Here is a 13,100-nt window from a genome sequence, read left to right as displayed (position 1 = left end):
TTTGATTTGTCTGCAAAGTATATTGCTCCCTCAACATTGTTAATAAATTCTTCAAAAAAATCTCTTCTAAAATTCATTTGGCCAGTTGCTCCTGAATCAAGCAACCAATCATTTTTCCAAGAAGCAAGTGAAGCATTGAATAAGCCTTCATTTACTCCAATATTACAGTGTGCCACAACATAGTGAGTGGATTCAGGTGCTTTACCTTTGACTTTGTCATTAGTTTTACCTTTGGGTTGATTTCTTTCCTTCTCAATTCTATCCCAAGGCAACTTGCATGTGGATGCATCATGTGATCCATCTCTTTTGTAGCGTATGCAGTGCAAATATGATTTTTCTACTTGAGAGTTTCTGCCCCCCCTGCCTCTGAAATTTCTTCCTCTTCCTCTTCGACCACCTCTTCCTCTAGAAGAATATTGAGAAAGATTATTTTCTCTATGAGCAAGGCACACTGCCTCTTCAGAAGACTCAAGAGTTGTCTTCTTCCCAAAAGCTTTCTCTCTTTCAGCAATTTTTTTCACAAGGGAGTCAAAGGTAATATCTTTCAGGTTTCTATTTGCTTGAAATGACTCAAGATAATTTGAGTAAGTGGGATAAAGTGCCTTGAGGAAAAGCTATCAGAGAAATATCCAGTTGAATATTAGTGACTTTGATATCATGCATTATAGATTTTACTTCTAATGCAAGAGCAAGAGGATCATTATTTTGTAATTCAAGGGTGAAGAGTTTAATCATGAGTTGAACAAATTCAAGTGTTGAGTGTGAGTCATAGAGTTCCTTTAGTTTTTGTAATGCTTCGAAAACATTTGAAAATGGTGAAATATGGCGACTCACCTCTTCATTTACCGATGCTGTAATCAATGCATAGGCTTGCTGTTCTTATTTTTACAAATGGTGAACTCCTTGTTTGAGGTAGCTTGTTCTGGCACTTTGTCTCCATCTCCAACACACACTCCTTTCCACAACTCATTGAAAATGAGGGTGTGTTTTACCTTCCGGGACCACACAGGATAGTTCTCCTTGCCAGTTAGAACTACTCCCACAATAGATATGATTGAATGCATTCTTAAAGGAAGGACTATGTGCTTCAAAATAATGTAGCCTTATTCTTCCTTCTTGATTAGGTAAGAAATTGATTTAATATATGAAGAGCAAAGATATATTCTATCCATATAGAATATCACCACTCGTATACTTCTGCTGCAAAATTTTACTCCTAAAAAAAATTGGGGAAGGTGTTATGAAGGAAGGACAACGGAAAATCAAGCGCATATATATAACATGTGAAGCTCCTGTTCAATGTCTTAGAAAGTCTCTTTCAAAATCGAGAATCCACGCTATAATGAAATTTACATCAGATATACACTTCAGAAAAGGCAGCAGGAGATCGGAGACAACATAAAATAATCCCTCGCCAAAAACGTTTACCGGATCTTTAAAAATTTAGTAAACTTGCAATGAACTTCAAATTTGACAACATAGAGGGTGTCAGCGTATATATATACCAGCCTTGTATATATGGAACAACAACGTGTTTATGTATATGGGACAGCAACGTTCAACCAACAGCGTAGGAGAAGCGTTCAATGGATACCAACAACGTTATATCAACAACGTTCAACCAACAACATTATACTTATGGACAATGTTCAATAGCGTTCAACTTACCAACAACGTATCAACCATGCCAAGGGCCAAGGTATGGAGGAGGGTCGTGCAAGTATGGGAGCAGAGCGATACCAATATGAAAATCTCCAGGTATATTATATGAAAATATGGCTCTCAGAAGAACTTGTAGGCCAGCATAGAATGCCAGACAACGTTATATGAAAATAACATTATATGAAAACAAACATTATATATGATACTGCCACAATATCGCAACACAGGAGGCGTTATACCACGTAACTATGTATTCTTGGATGGGAGGTATGGTTATGTTGATGAAACTATCAGACCAATGGAAGCGTCAGCGTCAGAGCTACCAGGCTAGCTAGAATCAGCAGAATAGGTAGAATAGGAGTTACAAATTAAGGAGGGAAGCCAAAAATGGCATTGGCTCTGATACCATGTCAGACTAGGAGGTAAATCTTCAAATCAATTCATATTATTCATTTACGTTGTTCATTATTATATACAAGAGGGAGAGACTGTTCAGTTCATCTCCCAATGACTCTTCATCTTCTCTATTATTTATTTACATTAATTGCAGTTGTTCACCCAATCCCTATGATTAGGTGTCAACAATTTCTCTCTCATAAATTCAGGACAGATCAAAAGAATTGTAAATTCAATTAAAAAAATTTTACTTATAATTGTAAAAGCAAAGGATATTGATAAATCCGATGCTTTCCAAGGCTGTAATCCCAAACAGAAAGCAGATCTAGTTAAAGTTGAGTCCAATTATGATATTCTATTTCAAGAGCCTAAAGGGATTCCACCCAAGCAAGAGATAGAACATGAGATTTATTTGCAACAAGATGCTCCACTACCTAACATTGGAATTTACAGGTTATTAGCTTTAGAGTATGAAGAGATAAAGAAGTAGGTACAGGAGTTGCTTGATGAAGGGTTTATTCAACCAAGCACATCACCATGTGGATCACCTATTGTGTTTGTGCGAAAGAAAGATGATTCATGGAGAATTTGCATTGATATTAGACTACTAAATAAAATCAAAATAAAGAATCATTATCCTCTTCCTCGTATTGATGATTTGTTATATCAATTAAAAGATGTAGTTTACTTCTCTAAATTGGACTTGCGAAGCGGCTACCATCATATCAGAGTTGCAGAACAAGATGTATGGAAGACTGCTTTCAAAATGAAGCAAGGACTCTATGAATGGATGGTTATCCCTTTTGGCTTAACTAATGCTCCAGCTACATTCATGCAAGTCGTGAATGATGTATTTAGACCATTCATTGATGATTTTCTAATAGCCTATTTAGATGATATTCTTGTTTTCTGTAGAGATGGGATGAACATGTAAACCATGTAAAGCAAATTTTAGATGTTTTGGAAAGAGAAAATCTCTATGTAAAACTGTCAAAATGTGAAATTGGCAGAATATCTTTGATTATTTGGGTTATATTGTAGGGGGTGGTGAATTGAAGATAGATCCCTCTAAGGTCGAAGTTATTTTAAATTGGCCTAAGCCCAATAATTCTAAAAAAGTTAGAAGTTTCTTAGGGGAAGTGCAATATTGGAGAAAGTTTATTGCTAACTTTTCTTTGATTTCAGCTCCTTTACATGCTTTGACAAGTGTGAAACAAGTGTTTCAATGGGGAGGCAAAAAACAGAAAGCCTTCGACACATTCAAATAAAGGATGAGTACAACACGAGTACTAGCACTGCCATATCCTCAGCATCCATTTGAGACCGAGACAAATGCAATTGAATATGCCATGGGGGCAGTGTTGATGCGGCACAGGAAGCCTATATGCTTTCATTCTGAGACATTCACATCAGCAGTAGTTAACTATCCTACATATGATAAGGAATTATATGCATTATTTCAGAGTGTTAAGAAGTGGAAACATTACATAATGGGTAAAGAAACAATCATACATGTAGATCATCAACCACTTCAGTATTTACACTCACAAACTAAATTGCAACAATCAGGACACTATTGGTGGATGGGTTTTCTACATCAATTTCATCTTGTTATCAGATATAAGAAGGGCATACATAATAAGGTTGCAGACATGTTATCAAGACCAATTGTAAATGCATCCACAATACTGTTTCCGGGAAAACTAGTGTCTATATGATCTGCTAGTCCCACTAAGACGGGTAGCTATCTTAGAAACAAATAATTCAAAGTAACTTGTGTTTTCCTTTATGTATGATAGATAAGAGAGAAGCAGAGAGCACCAACCTGAATCTTTCGCTTTGCTCCTTGCTTGTTTCCTCTCTACTTTGATAGAGCTTGCCACTTCTTTCTTACTTGTCGCGCTTTAAACAACACCAGTAGAGGCAAAGCAACAAAATACCATCAAAGCATAGAGATCTATAACACCATAAACAATGCAGAATCAGAAATACATTAACCATACAATTGCATTCACAAATAGCAAGATTCAAAAATACACAAGTATATGGAGGAAAACTAAAATAACTTTATTGATAGTAAAAGTAGAAGAGAGGATTACAACCCAGCTGTCTGATCCAAAAACATCCTCCCATCATGAAAGCCCTCTTCACCTCATGAAAAGAAATATCACCCAATGATGCAATGTCTCAAATAGAAACCAACAACACTTCCTTACAAATTCCAAAATTCAAGCCTCTAGATCTCTCAAATGAGGGATCCATTTATAGATATTTGTAGAGGGGTGAGTCAGCTTATGGGTTTTTGAGTAGTGTTATTTCACTGATATTTCTTGGTTCCATTTAGAGGTTTCATGATCTCTTACTCATCCCTGGGCGAATTCAGAGAGGCAAGTGTCATATGAGAAGTTTCTAGAAGATTCTCTGGGTTTCCACTTAGCAAATTGTCTCTGCCATTTGTCTACTTTCGCTCATTGCATCATATAGAAGGCCTTTTCAGTATGCATCACACCTCTTGTGTGTAGTAGGTGAGACGCATCGCACCTTGACCAAGGAGCAGTCACTATGGTCCAGTTTTGGCCAGTTCTGAGTCGATTTTCAGGTGGAACTTCTGGGCAATGATGTAATCAGTTGACCATGATCCTTTAGGGTATGAAACAACACTTTTATGAGTTTAAGAGCCCTTGGTTTATCGACATATGTGATTGGAGTTGCAGTGCTAAAATATGTCTATAACAGTTGCCCCCTAAAGCATGAGGTCGTAAATATTCTGATGTTGGGTGAAATGCTTTATCATGAGGATCCGAGGTCTTTGAACTGGAATGTGACCTATATAAAATACAATACAATACATTATCTTCATGTTATTTTCATGATCTAGCTGAGGCGGGCATTCCCATGCTCAGCTTTATAAATTCATTTTCATGTACATAGGTTAGACAATCGTCCATTGTTACAGACTAGTGATTCTTGTAGAGCCATCATCCCTTAGCTTGGATGATCATCTATGCAGCTATGGTGTACATTTGATGTCTTTATTTTCCTGAATATACCGTAGCCCATATGGATGAAACTAGATCCAGGGTCTTCAAACTCGTTCAATCTTCGCCCGATGTACAAGTCGATCCATGTGAAAAGATGTTCTAAAGTCGAACATGGAAATACATTGCCTAAATACCAGCCAATGATGTAAGTTGTTAACAGGCATGAGAGGAATCACCGATAATGATAATGACCCTCAGGGTACTACAGTACAATTCATGTGGTGTGAATATATAATTTGATGTCGAACACCCCGCAAAATCTTTTAGTTGAAGGCCATTAATGTAAACCTGTCACCGGAGGTGAGAAACTTTGCATTGAGGTATGTAAGCTTCAAAGTACTGAAAGGGTTGTTCCTAAGTCAAATTCTTAGATAATGAGCTGATGTCGACAAGAAGTGACCCGTTGTAGGAGGGCCTTAATGAATCCCACATCTACGACACGAAACAAAGCAAATGATTTTCTGGAGGTGGAAACAATCTAATGATACAAGGTTCAAGAATGGTAGTCATGAGAAATGGAGGGTAAAGGTATTGCAGTGGATGAGGCATTAGCTGGGTGATGAATTCTCTGAATGAATTCTCTTGAACATATCGGCGACACTGAGATGGATTGGTAGTATTAACCCCAAAAATGGATGGTACGGAGGACCAATGGTGATGTGACAGGTGAATGGAATAACCCAACCTGACTCAATCATGGTGATGGAGTGAAAGTGTCATGTTCAAGAGCGACCTGCTACCAATAAAGTTCTTCAAGTTTTCTTCCCTTTTTCCCCAGTCATTGCTGACCAGTACCTCTTTATTTTTGTCAAGCTTGAGGAGGATAACATATGCTTGTTCTATAATTTTCCCTTCGGGCAAACCTATCACTATGTTTTAGCGAGCCCAGCGATAGAAAAACTCGCTCTTGTCCAGATGGACAAGTTTGTCACTATTGTTTTAATGAGTTTAACAACAAAGATAACTCAGTCCTTTTCATATTTATAGAGTTTGAAAAGAGACGGAAAGGAAACTCCAGTAGTCCTTTTTCATGGCATAATCCCTTAAGTCTGAAAAAGTATAAAATAATACGAAAGCGATGACTTTTTGATAGCTTTAGCGAGCCGAAAAAGACAAGCGCTTGATCGTTTTGTGGAATGATCCCTTAGGTCCAAAAATATTAAAATGTAGAGGAGGGATGGTGCTTCCCCTTACTTTAACGAGCTAGAAAGGCCAGTAGCTTGGCAATCTTTCCATATTTTACGAGTCTAAAAGGAGACTTGTTTTTTAGGAACGAGTGATGTTTTCGGGTAGCAATTGGTTCCAGGTAAGTTTGGAACTTCTCAAACATTGCAGTGTAATGAGGGTGGCTGAATAGATCACTCGTCGCAGCTGTTCCTCAAAAGGGTAAAAAATCAAGTGGAGGCATATGATTAGCCAAAAGAATGGAGGTGGTAGTAGGAACACAACCAAGGCTCAAAAGGCTGATAGCAATGCAATGACAAAGGTTATTTATAAAGGGTGGATTCATTTTTTAATGAGCTTGAATCTTTAGAAACTATGCTCAGTGGCTGGTTTATTTTTTAACGAGCTTGAATCCTGTGGTAACATTTCTCATTGGTAGGTTTATTTTTTAACGAGCTTGAACCCTGCGGTAACATTACTCATTGGCGGGTTTATTTTTTAACGAGCTTGAACCTGTGGTAACATTTCTCATGATAATAGTCAGAGATGCTCAATTTACCATTAACACTATATTCTTTCGATGGTCATACAACCTATTCAATTACTCCATCAAATTGATTAGAAATGTAAATACATGCTTGAAAAATGAGTTAAAAGCTAACGTTTTACTTAAATTACGTGAATAGTAACATAAAAGTAGTTTTACCTCCCATTTTTACCATTTCATTCAAATTTGGGATTGTTGGAGCTCTGGAGGTGTTTTCCCCCTCAAATTTCATCAGCTGATTTCGAGAGATCTGGTGGACTATTTTCCGTGCCGTCAGGACCAGGTAGGAGCTAACCCTGAGCTCTTCAATTGCATTCCATCCTTTTCTGATTCTGAGCAAGTTTTCCTATTCTTTTAGGCCCTAGGGGTTTGAAGAATTCATTCTCTCCCTATCGCACCTAGTCTACATTGAAAAGTGTGATGCATATTGAGCTGGCCATTGGCTAGTCAGTATGCATCTCACCCTGTACACAGGTAGTGTGCGATGGGCGCAAAAGGGAAATTTTGTGCAGTGTTTTCTCATGAAAATTTTTCCTATTTTTACCCAAATCAGGATCCTAATTCATCTTTTGTTTGTGTTTCAAAGATTCATCATATCAAGATGGTCATTACATGTTGTGAATGCGAGCATGAAGAAGAGGACATGATTGCCTTACATGATCCGGGTACGGTTACTGCATTTTGAAGTTGTGGCTTGCTCAAATTCTTCCACATATCCAGCATGAGGGAACAAATAAATTTGTTGCAATATCTTCTCGATGCATGGGATCCAACCAACTAGGTGTTCTAGATTAGAGGAAAATCCATTCCTTTGACAGTCGAGGATATCTACTTTTTGACTGGGTTATCGAGGCGTGGTCTCACTATCAGGATCTGCCCGTGGGGGTGAATCTGTGAGGGATTATATTCACCAGTTTTGTAGAGATGGATCTTAGCTGGGAAGGGATGGCAATATCATTATTTGAGATGTCATTAATTGGTCCTTGAGGACTATTTTATTCACCTTCTCTAGATTGGCTGGTAGCATGGCTCTTCATTTAGGTAACAGATCTTATATGCAGTACACCCTAGAATGCCTTGAACCAAAGGTATTCAACTAGTGTGATGCAGTAGTTCGGGCTATAAAATAACAACTTTCCAAGGTGAAGAATGGAAGATCCAAGAACTTTGGTTACAGTTCCATTCTGACTGCTTTCGCCTTGGAGAGGATTCCACTGATGCAGCCACAAACATTTCACTAGTTTTGCCAGCACCAAGGGAACCACAGATGCAGAGATGGGTTGATCTCATGGCCAGACATGCTAGCTAGTCATAGATTTTGTTCTTTTATGCCTTCTTTGAGTGGTTTGACCATCAGGAGATGGTCTTCACCAAGTATCCATACGTTGGGATGGATTTCCGAGGTGACCCAGATTCGGTGTTACCAGTTGGCGAGCAGTGGAGTGTTATGGGTAAAATGGTCTGACCATATATTTGTTTATTTCTTTTATAATTTTCTTGTGTTTTTTAAATGTTATCAAGATTAATCAAACTCATATTGTGTGCAGATGTTGGGCCAGTGTGACTAGCAGCACGCCCAAGGGTAGCAGTTGTTGTTCCAGCAGGAGAGGCGGTAGGAAGGGTTTTCCTTCACGATCTGGACATAGCAGAGACCATTATAGTGTTGCAGGATCAGTAATAGGGTCTCACCCTTGGTATTTAGGATGTGAGGACTGACGAGTTACCTCTGAGATTACAGCGCCATACAACTGGCATGCCGAGTCGATGGACTAGGCTCTTACGTATGATAGCATAGGCAGTGACTTGCTATCACCAGCACCATTAGTTTAGGGTGCTTTTCTGCATTTTGAGTTTCTGGGTTGTATGACTGATTTTGTCCTGGACACAGAAAATTTTGTAAAAAACTATAAAAATTTATATATTTTTTATTTTTTAGAGTTTTATTTCAGTTAAGTTATGTGATCCTAATGCAAATGTTAATTGAAATGATTTTTCCCTTATAAATGCTACAAATGTCTATCTAAGACATAATTTGCTAATGAGTCAGTTAATGTGTTTAAGTTTATGGAAATTTGTTGATATTGAATAGAATCAAACAATCTTTCCAAAATCCTAACCCTTAGGAACATGCGATAGATAGCTAGATTCTGAACGGAATAGATGCCAGTAAGTTGTAGGATGATGAGTTGTGAATCTAGCCTGACAACAAGTCGGCGTATGCCACGTGTGATGGCATTGGAGAGAAGATCCATCATCTTGTTGTACTCAACGATGTTGTTCATTGATCGACCAATGCATATCCCTCTGAAACTCACTAACTCACCGCTTGGATAAAAAATGGCCCAGGCTGCAGAAGATAGATTCCGTGTATTACAACTAGCTCCGTCGACATATCCAACAAATGCTTCCAACAGGTCTGACATCTGCAACAAATGCAAAGTGGATTACCTAACCGAAATGATAACTCTTGACGAAAACAAAAATGTAACAAAACCATATCTATAAAGAGCTTACTACACTTAATCAAGCATAGTAACGCTTAAGAAACAACCCATTTCAGGGTTGTGATAGTGGAATCCCATCGTAATCTACTAGCTCATTGGCTCCTTTTGGTAATACTCATTTAACAATGTAGGGGCCCATCCAAAATAGTTCGAACTTACCTGCTCCCAATTTATTGGAGTCCTGATCGTATAGCAAGACCAGGTCACCTTTTGAGCAGACACGGGGTTTGACATTTTTGTCAACTTTCACCTTGACACGTTTCTTATGAGCTTCATTAGCCAAAGCGGCATCATGAAAGGTTTCATCCAATTGGATTAGTTCCAAGAAACTAGCCTCTTCCTCCGAATTTTCGGGGAGTAAATCGACTACGAGCTTGAGAGATGAAATTTCACACTGAATCGATAAGACTACTTCCAGGCCATACACCAAATGAAAGGGTGTAAATCTGGTCACATTTCTCATCAGTGTCCTATATGCCCACAAGGCTGAGTATAGGATTAAAAGCCAATTCCATTTGTGGACTCCAATCATCCTTTGCAGCATGCACTTCAAGACTTTGTTGATGGCCTCAACTTGTTCATTAGCTTGCAGATAATACGGAGTAGAACTATCATGGGACAGTCCTAATTTGGCAGCCAATTCAACCATCATGTGATTGTGAAAATGCGATCCATGATCTGTGACTATGGCTTGTGGAACACCAAATCTAGAGACTACATGATTGAAAAAGAAAAGAGCAGCTGTTTCTCCACTATTGTTTAATGTAGGCATTGCCTCGGCCCATTTTGTAAAATAGTCGACAACAACTATGATATACCCATGCCCCCCGGTTGAGGTGGGGTTACATGTCATGAAATCTATGCCCCATTTGGAAAATGGCCCAACAGCGATTACTGGATGCAATAGTGCAGGTGGTACTCTGGTTTTGCGGTCAAAAATCTGACAAGCATGGCAACTTTTGACTGCAATTATGTAATCTTTGAATATTGTGGGCTAGAAGTAACCAGCTCGTAAGATCATTTGTACCATAGCGTAACCAGATTGATGCCCCCCACATGCACTTGAATGACAGTCATTTAGGACTTTTTCGACATCCTTATGCATGAGGCACCTTCTCAGAACTGTATCGACATCACAACGGTAAAGTGTATCATCTACGATCATGTAATATTTTGCTTGGTATCGAATACGTCACTATTCAGAGTGAGAGGTATTAGGCATAAAGGTTTGGGTTTGGAGATAGATCAGTATATCTCCATACCACGGATTGTTTTACGATATCAGAAACAGAGATTCATCCACGATTGATGCTTTATATGTTGAATCGTTAGACGACGATGGGAGGTCGCATAGTAACTCTGCGAAAACTAGAGATTTCTTTGATTTGGATTTTGTGAATTCCAAATCAAACTCTTTCAAAATAGCTATCCATTTTGAATATTTGCCCCCTAGTAATTGACGCGACAGAATGTAGGTCATAGGGTTTCAATCTAACAGAATGGTAGTTTTGCGAAAGAGGATATAGTGTCGAAATCTCTGTACTGCTTGAACAGCTGCTAGAGCCAGCTTTTCAACATAGGAGTACTTGCTTTCTGTATCATTTAAGTTTCAACTTAAATAATAGACAGGATGTTCAATTCCATTGTCTTCTTGTACTAAAACCATTGCGATGGTTGTATCTGCTACGGCTAGAAATAGGTTAAAGTCTTTTTGATAGTCAGGAGCATACATTAATGATGCTTTTATTAGGGAATCCTTTAAAGCATCAAAGGAAGCTTGTGCAACCTGATCCCAGTTGAAGGGCACTTCTTTTTTCAAAAGACATGTATAACCTTTAGCAAGTTTGGCGTAATTTGGAATGAACCTTCTTCGAAAGTTTGCTTTCCCTTGGAGTTTCTAAATCTAAAGCAAATTTGAAGGTGGAGGCATGTCGATGATTGCCTAAACCTTACATGGGTCGAGTTGAATCCCATCCTTAGAACCTACGAAACCAAGTAAATGACCAGAACTGACACAAAACACACACTTGTGTGTATTGAGTCGTATCTTGTAGTGTCGTCAACATAGAAATATAGCTCTGAAATGCTGCAGATGATTAGTCCACTCTTGTGAATGAGCTGGTAGATTGTCGAGATATGGTTGAATGATGTGTTTGACGTCATGGAAGGCGTATTTCATTTCCCTCTGAAAAGTTTCCCCTACGTTATTTAAATCGAAAGGTAATTTACAGTACGCGAATGTGCCCCATAGACATATAAATGTAGTCTTTGACTGGTCCTGCGGGTGGATGTTTATTTGATTGTATCCAAAAAATCCATCCATGAATGAAAAGATTTCGCATCTGGGGCATTCATCAATTATCTGGTTGATGAATGGTGTAGGGTAGTTGTCCTTCGGACAAGCTTGATTTATATCCTTGTAATCAATGCACACTCTAATCGTTCCTTTCTTTTTCATGACAGGAACAATATTTGATACCCAATCAGTTAGAGGAATAGGGTAAATGAAACCAGCATGTAAAAAAGTTTCAACTTCTTCCTTGATGGCAGTGTCTTTCTTTGGGTGAACCTGTCGAAGCCACTGTCATATTGGTTTGACATCTGGATACATCTTGATTTCATGTTCAACGATGTTCGAGTCAATGCCTGGCATTTCTTCATACGACCATGCAAAGACATCTCTGGATTCGCAAAAGAGAGCAGAGTATATTTTCCATTCTGAAGAAGAGCAAGATTTGCCAACATGAATATTATCTACAACATTAGGTTTGGTCAAGATATTTATGGCAATAGTTTTTTCAATATTGGGCAGATTTCACTCAGAATCCATTGTATTTACAGTATTTGATAGAAAATAAAAAACTGAAGGATGATCAAGGTCGCCAGAATAATCTTCATCATTATCTTGAAGATGGGAACAATGGTGGTAATCTTCCCATGGTGCCTCTCCTATCATCATTGACTGAATGATTCCTTCATCTGTAGAATGTATACGAGACCAAAGGATCGGAAGAGGTGCCATATTCTAAAGACCTATCTATCCAAACACTTGATGAGTGTTGATTTGGGTTTGTCGCCCAGGCCAAGAAAATTGATTGCTACAAAATTTCTATGGGGCTTGGAGGCAATACCTGGCGATGATCCATGCTAACAAAATGTTCAGAAATATTCTTAATCTTTGCTGATGTAGAAGATACCATATTATAGGTTTCCACCATGGCCACTTCCGCCAGATTACTCGGAGGCGGGAGGGCAAAAGTACCCATTAAGGCAGGGTCTTTTAGGAGGCCTACTCCAACATTTTGAAGCGATTGAGAGCTTCCATGGATCATTGGAATGCTTCCCGTAGCTTGTGAACTGTTGGGGAAAAAGGTTAGTTGGTCAACGATTGTAATTCCACCTTGTAAGGGAAATGCAATCTTTCTAAAATATGTTGACACAACAGCAACCATAACATAAATCCAGGGCCTTCCCAGTAGGATATCGTAATCGAGGTTTCCATCGATAACTTCAACTTCAATTTCTACTATCTTGGCCCCTAGTTCAACTTGCAAGTTACTTAATATCCCATATGGCGTGTATGTTCTTCCATCGAATGCTTTTAATGTCGTTGATGATCGCGACAAGGGTGGTGAGCCTAAATTTTTCCAGTAACTCATTGACATAATACAGTTAGATGCCCCCCATCAATGATTGTTCTATGAACAGTTTTGTTGAGGGCTTTTACCTGTATAAGGAAAGCGAGTTAGGCCGGTAATTGAGGTTCATATCCTTTATGGTCAAAGG

This window comes from Pinus tabuliformis, chromosome 7, assembly GCF_031772625.1.
Source record: "Pinus tabuliformis cultivar Carrire ecotype Pingquan chromosome 7, CPIR1, whole genome shotgun sequence".
NCBI classification, from domain to species: Eukaryota; Viridiplantae; Streptophyta; class Pinopsida; order Pinales; family Pinaceae; genus Pinus; species Pinus tabuliformis.
This window is presented reverse-complemented; position numbering follows the sequence as displayed.